The following is a 7211-nucleotide window of genomic DNA, read 5'->3' as shown; positions in this document are numbered from 1 at the left end:
TAGAGCGAAAAATCTCTTTTTGTTATTTAAAATTCTTTCTTATCTTTCACCTCTTTCAATATCTTACACACTCCTATGTCTTCTCTGACACCTTTTTCTATATATTTTATGAAGAGGATCCAAAAGTTCTAAGATTAGCTTTGTCTTTCTAAAACTTTTAGGAAAGATTACTATTTTGCTTACATTTTTGACTCAACATATTTTATAAATTACTAAAATATCTTTACAAATATTATAGTTACCAAAAATTATCTTTGTATTTTTATAAAATATTCGTTTTATCCTTAAACTTCTTTATTAATATCCAATTTATCCCTAAACTTGTTTAATTACTACTTTAACCTTAACTTTTTTTATTAAATTACAATTATATCCTCAAAATGAATTTTGTGTTGGTGATCTTCTCTCCCTCATCAAAACTGAATCTTTTCTTTACTTCTCTTCTAAGTTTTTTATTTGATTTTTAATCTGTTTTTGAATTTTACAGTTACCGATTTCTCTTAATTTTCAATTTAATCTATCAACTATCAAATCTCAATAAATCTTCTAGATTCACACTTGAATAACAGCCCAAAATCATCAAGAACAACTCGGTCCTTGGCTCTCTCCACAGGGCCGAACCATAAAGCTCACAGAATCACTAACATTTCAACGAAAATCAAGCATAAACTCATTCAATTTCAAGCAATAATCATCAAACCAACAATCACACATCAAGAACACATTTAGTTATTACAAAATTACCAAACCTTACCTTTGTATGATAGCCACCAAACCGAAACACCAAGAAAGCTTTTTGAATGAGAAATCGAAGAAGAAAATATCAAAATTGGCTACTCCACCTCTGGGGCTCACTCGACCGAATCTTGCATGGAGGGACAGCAACTTCACACATTGCTCCTCCCGATTAAAAGTGGTACCGTTGTGAAGAGGAAGAAGATATGAACACTTTAATTGGAGTAAATTTTTTATTGAAGTTACGGAGTTCAAGAAATCAAGCTGGAAGGTCAAAGGTTTCATGGTTTCTCTCACGGCTCTCTCTTTCTTTTTCGGTAAAGAAGAAGAAGAAGAAGAAGAAGAAGAAGAAAATGATGAGATTAATAATGGTGATGTGGTGTAACAAGGGGTTGGGTATCATTAAAGGGGACATGTGTTAAGTTTTCAAGTCACTGAGTCAGCCATTCAAGTTATAAATATCTTAAACAGATAATTACGAAATATAGATATATTAAAATACAAGTAATAATATTAATTCGGGTGGGTTTTGTGAGAAATAGATTAAGTGAAAAATAATAATTAATATGAGATATTAGGGGTAAGTATACTTGTGAGGAAAAACACTTCTATTAATGGCAAATAAATAATACAAGGACTAATGATGAGAAATAGAGGTGGAGAACAAGTGTTGAGACCTCCACTAATGTCACAAGAGGATGAATGAGCTTTGTTTAAAGTGGACATGGGTGGGCTAAGGGTCGTCGAGTGTTCTGGTGAAACACCCGATTACCAGTTTTTACTCGTGAAGGTGATGGATGAAATGAAGAACAATGAGAGGAATTTTGGGAGAGGAAAAGATGGATTCTTTAGCTTCTCAGCTTCAGAAGTAAAAAAGAAGCTAAAAGGTTTTTCAAAAAAGAAGCTCTCAGAAGAGGATGAAGGTGAAGGTGAAAAAGTGAAGGTAAAGGTGAAAGTGAAAAGTGAGAATGCTTTACAGAGGTGGATTGAGGTCCTTTTTATAGTGTAAAACCATGATGAAGAGGAAATCTATTGTCCAATGGTTTTAGTCTGATATTTGGTTTACTGCTTTTTCCAAAATATCTTTAGGTATTTGTGTCACCTCAAGTATTGTCAACTGAAAAGGTAGGAAGTTGATTCCCACACGTTAAACTAAAGCTCCTGACATGTGACATTAGTGAAGGGACATCTAGTTTAATTTTCTTTCAACTAGATGACACCTTTACACTCCAAATCCAACCAATCCACTTCCACTAATATAGTTTCCACTGAAAAGAAATTCAACTCCTCAAGGTGTTCTTTTGGGTTCCATTCTTTTAGCCCAATATACCTTTAGGAGGAACTTGACTCTTTTTTGACCATGTTTGTAGGTCATTATAAAAATTAATTATGTACAAAAAAGGTTTATATTTTTAGTACACAATTATATTTTTAGTACACAACTGTCTTCTTTTTTCTTTTTCTCTTTTTTTCCCCCAATAACCGCTGGTGCTTGTATTACTATGCTAAAATCAAGAATATCTTCAAGTTAAATTTAAGTGCCAGTGTTATTGTTTGCCATGTATGTAAGCTTGTAACCATAGTTTCTATGTGTATATATAAAGCATGTGGGATAGAGAAAATAGAAAGAAAGAAGAGGTTAGCTTTTATTGGGTTTCTTTCCTGCATCCTGGTATTGTAGTTTGGGATAATATTTGATTTCCCTGATGTGGGCATTGAAGTTTAACATTTGATTTGTGACTGTGCTTTGAGTTTAGAGTCAGTTAACATTCTCTAATTTGGTTGCATTTATTTTGTTTTTTGTTATGTGACAGAGCCTTGAGCAAATTGGTAACAGAGCAGAACGCCTTAGGATTAAATCAAATATTTGGTAACAGAGCAGAACGCCTTAGGATTAAATCAGATATATATTTATATTCAAGTACTGATATTGAGGTGAAAATCTGGATTTCTTAGTTTTGCTGCTAGCATTCTTCTTGCTATATTATTTTCTGTTTTATACATGGATTTTTATTGAAGTTATTGTCTGGGTCCTATTAAGCGATTATTTCATGTAATAAAACTCTTGATCCTATCAACACTGTTAGTAGTTTTTCTTCAACTCTATTAACACTTTTCTTTTTCTATCATTTGCCAATGTCTTTGAATTTAATATTTTGTTTTGATTTATGTATTCTTCAGTGGTCAGAGCAAAATGTTAAGTTGAATGATGTTGAGCACAAGTTAATAGATCAAGGACGTCAACTAAAGGTTCAACAGAAAAAGAGTTGGTTATACTAAAAAGACAATTCATCTTTGTATAAAAAGTTGAATCTCTCACTTCCTTCAACCTTGTCTGAGCCTGCAGAAGATGAGCTTGGGACAGGCTCTAGTGATGATAAGGATGATAACATAAGTGATTGATGTCAGGAGTATATGTTTTTTCTGATTTAGATTAAGAAATTTTTAGGTGAATTAGTTAGTATATTTTATTTTATTCATGATATTTGACCTTTTTAAAGGCTTTCTTTGTTTTAGTTTAAGTATTTTTTCTTATTTTAGTTTGATTATATTTATGGACAAAAGTATTTTAATAATAAATAATTTTTTAACTCTTTTATGGTAATTACTTTTTTCATGATTTTATTGTGTTTATAATTTCGATGATGTAATATGAAAAAATAATTATGATGGTCTTAATATAGAAAGCAGATCGAATACAATTTATTTTCTAAAATATTTATATATTAAATGAAAATTTGTATAAAATTTGCGAAAATAATTTTTTATTTTGTATGAAATTTGTTTTAAATACGTAAATTCTTTTAAATTAAATTTGTCTGAAATTTAATTGAAAAGAAAGATTTGATTTGTCTAAAATTTGTTCGAAAAAAATTTGTTATATTTGACTAAATTCGTTAGAAATTTGTCTAAAATAAATTATATTTTTTGTTTAAAATTTGTCTGAAATACATTGTCTTTATGTTGGCTAATCCGTCTAAAATTCGTCTAAAATAGTTAGAAATCTAGCAGATAAATGCCTATTCGAAATCTGTCACAAAATCGTCTGAAAAAAATTTCGGACGAAATTTCAGACAAAATGTAAATTAGCAACAAGGCTTTTTGGGACAAAAAAAATTCGTCCCAATTTTGTTTGAAAAAAAAAATTTGTCTATAATTTGTTCGAAATTTATTTCAATTTCGTCTCAAAATTCGTCCGAAAAAATCCTATTTCTAGTAGTGCTTTGAGGGTACAAAGTATTCCCTCAAGCTGCATTGAACTTTTTTGTACTCAACAGAACAAAAATAATTTAATTTTTTTTTTTGTTAACATATCATAACTCTAAAGAATCAAATCTCCCATCTTTTATTCATTTTATGGATGATTTGATTTAATATAATAATTTAATATATAAGGGAATAAGAAGGGGAGAAACTCTTACCCTTTTAATTGGATGTGTTTTAAATTTGAGTACCTGAATTTGGAGAGACACATAAGAAGAGAGAACACCTGGAAGGGTAGGGGAGAGGTGTTCCTCATCATCTCTGCAAGGGCATTTTTTACGCAGCGCAGTATCATCACTGCTATCACCACCATCATCCAAATTCTCTGTCTTCTTCAATGATGAGCGGATAATTTATACGCTTTTTGGCATTGTTTTTAGTATGTTTTTAGTAGGATCTAGTTACTTTTAGGGATGTTTTCATTAATTTTTATGTTAAATTCACATTTCTGGACTTTACTATGAGTTTGTGTATTTTTCTGTGATTTCAGTTATTTTCTGGCTGAAATTGAGAGACTTGAGCAAAAATCAGATTCAGAGGTTGAAGAAGGACTGCTGATGCTGTTGGATTCTGACCTCCCTGCACTCAAAGTGGATTTTCTGGAGCTACAGAACTCAAAATGGCGCGCTTCTAATTGCGTTGGAAAGTAGACATCCAGGGCTTTCCAGCAATATATAATAGTCCATACTTTGGACGAGTTTAGATGACGTAAAAGGGCGTTGAACGCCAGTTCTACGCTGTTGTCTGGAGTTAAACGCCAAAAATACGTTACAAGCCAGAGTTGAACGCCAGAAATACGTTACATACTGGCGTTCAACTCTAAGAATGACCTCTGCACGTGGAAAGCTAAAGCTCAGCCCAAGCACACACCAAGTGGGCCTCGGAAGTGGATTTATGCATCAATTACTTATCTCTGTAAACCCTAGTAACTAGTTTAGTATAAATAGGACTTTTTACTATTGTATTAGACATCTTATGATTTTTAGTTCATCTTAGGATCATATTGATCACGTTTTGGGGGCTGGCCATTTGGCCATGCCTAAACCTTTCACTTATGTATTTTCAAACGGTAGAGTTTTGTCTGTGGTATTCCGAGTAGGATTCTGGGATTGAATGACTGTGACGAACTTCAAACTCGCGAGTGCTGGGCGTAGTGACAGACGCAAAAGGAGGGTGAATCCTATTCCAGCATGATCGAGAACCTCAGATGATTAGCCGTGCTGTGACAGAGCATTTGGACCATTTTTACAAGAGGATAGGATGCAGCCATTGACCACGGTGATGCCTCCAAACGATTAGCCATGCAGTGACAGCGCATCGGACCATTTTCCAGAGAGGATTAAAAGTAGCCATTGACAATGGTGATGTCCTTACATAAAGCCAGCCATGGAAAGGAGTAGGATTGATTGGATAAAGACAGCGGGAAAGCAGAGATTCAGAGGAACGAAAGCATCTCTATACGCTTATCTGAAATTCTCACCAGTGATATACATAAGTATTTCTATCTTTATTTTCTGATTAATTAGTATTAATTTCGAAACTCCATAACCATTTGATATCCGCCTAACTGAGATTTACAAGGCGACCATAGCTTGCTTCATACCAACAATCTCCGTGGGATCGACCCTTACTCACATAAGGTTTATTACTTGGACGACCCAGTGCACTTGCTGGTTAGTTGTATCGAAGTTGTGAATGAAAAACGATTTATTAAGACGTGCGTACAGAGTTTTTGGCGCCGTTGCCTAAGATCACAATTTCGTGCACCATTCAACAATTGGGAGTTTTTCTTAGGGCAAAGGACACTCTCACATTCAACTTTGCTCTGTTTTTTTACTCTGTCTTCTTACTTGATAAGACCATTTTTCTTCTTTCATTGTTTTTGTCTTAACCCCTCTCAGCCCCCATGTATATTGGGTTGCTAATTTTGGAATTAGCTATAGAGATTCTTTAATAAAGATCTTTCACCTTACAACTTTGGATGTTATATCCTCATTTGTATATGTTTCCAATGAAATCACAAGTAAAAAAAAAATTGAATTAAAATTATGAGCAATGTTCATTTGTAACCATAAATAGATATTTAAAATTAAAAATAATTTATTTTAATTACTTTTTTTCAAGGGGAGTGTATGATTTTAAGAAAAGTAGTAGCCATTTTTTGCCTTTTTTTTAGGCAAAAAAAAAAGGAAGGTACCCATAACTTTCTTGCCCTATTTATGCTCGACTCTTTTTAGGAGCTTGGAGGGTGGGACACTTCACTTTTTTGGAACTATTTTGTACTGCAAATTTCTTAAGATGCATCACTCACATTTTTTGAGTGTATGATTGCTAAAGCAGTTTTCTCATGTATTGCAGGATGCTTGCAGAATAATATAACATAAACATTGGCTCTTGATAAAGAAGCCTTTTGGAATTAAAATTCTAACTTTTAAAACTGAAATTAGGCATAGTACTGTTTAACGTACTTGAAATTGATGGGGCCGATGGTTGTTCCATGATCCGGGTCCAGCAAGATGCGGTGTCTGTTGGGGTGTACCTCAGAAACAATGTAAGGATCCTCCCATTTGGGAGTCCATTTTGGCAAAGACATCTTCCTTATTACTGCGTCTACTGATTTTTAGTACCAGATCTCTCTCTAGGAACACCCTGGGCCGAATGTGCTTGTCATAAGCTAATGCCAGTCTCCGGTGATATTCTTCTATCTTGCTTCCCACAACTTCTCTTTTTCCTTCCAACTCTTGCAACTCAGCTTCACGATCCCTTTACTTTTAGAATACGCGTCAACTCCCTACAAGTAACTGGGGTGTTCTCGTCTTCTTCCATATTCTCCAGATTCGCGAACAGATGTGGTGAGGGGTTTTATACCTCGTTTGATCTCTAGCCATCACGTCGAAGTGTTCCTCCCCAGTGGAGTCGCCAGATGATTCAGGTGGGTTTTGTGAGAAATAGATTAAGTGAAAAATAATGATTAATATGAGAGATTAGGGGTAAGTATACTTGTGAGGAAAAACACTTCTATTAATGACAAATAAACAATACAAGGACTAATGATGAGAAATAGAGGTGGAGAACAAGTGTTGAGACCTCCACTAATGTCACAAGAGGATGAATGAGCTTTGTTTAAAGTGGACAGGGGTGGGCTAAGGGTCGTCGAGTGTTCTAGTGAAACACCCGATTACCAGTTTTTACTCGTGAAGGTGATGGATGAA

The 7211-nt window shown here is 33.9% G+C and overlaps 1 long non-coding RNA gene across 1 annotated transcript; it reads left to right on the top strand.

The window, feature by feature from the left end:
* LOC110267907 lies at positions 2603–3220 on the top strand. Its single transcript, XR_002355880.1, has 2 exons — positions 2603–2670; positions 2917–3220. It is a non-coding gene; the product is annotated as an uncharacterized LOC110267907 (long non-coding RNA).

The sequence above is a fragment of the Arachis ipaensis genome, chromosome B02, assembly GCF_000816755.2.
Source record: "Arachis ipaensis cultivar K30076 chromosome B02, Araip1.1, whole genome shotgun sequence".
NCBI classification, from domain to species: domain Eukaryota; kingdom Viridiplantae; phylum Streptophyta; class Magnoliopsida; order Fabales; family Fabaceae; genus Arachis; species Arachis ipaensis.
This window is presented reverse-complemented; position numbering and strand designations above follow the sequence as displayed.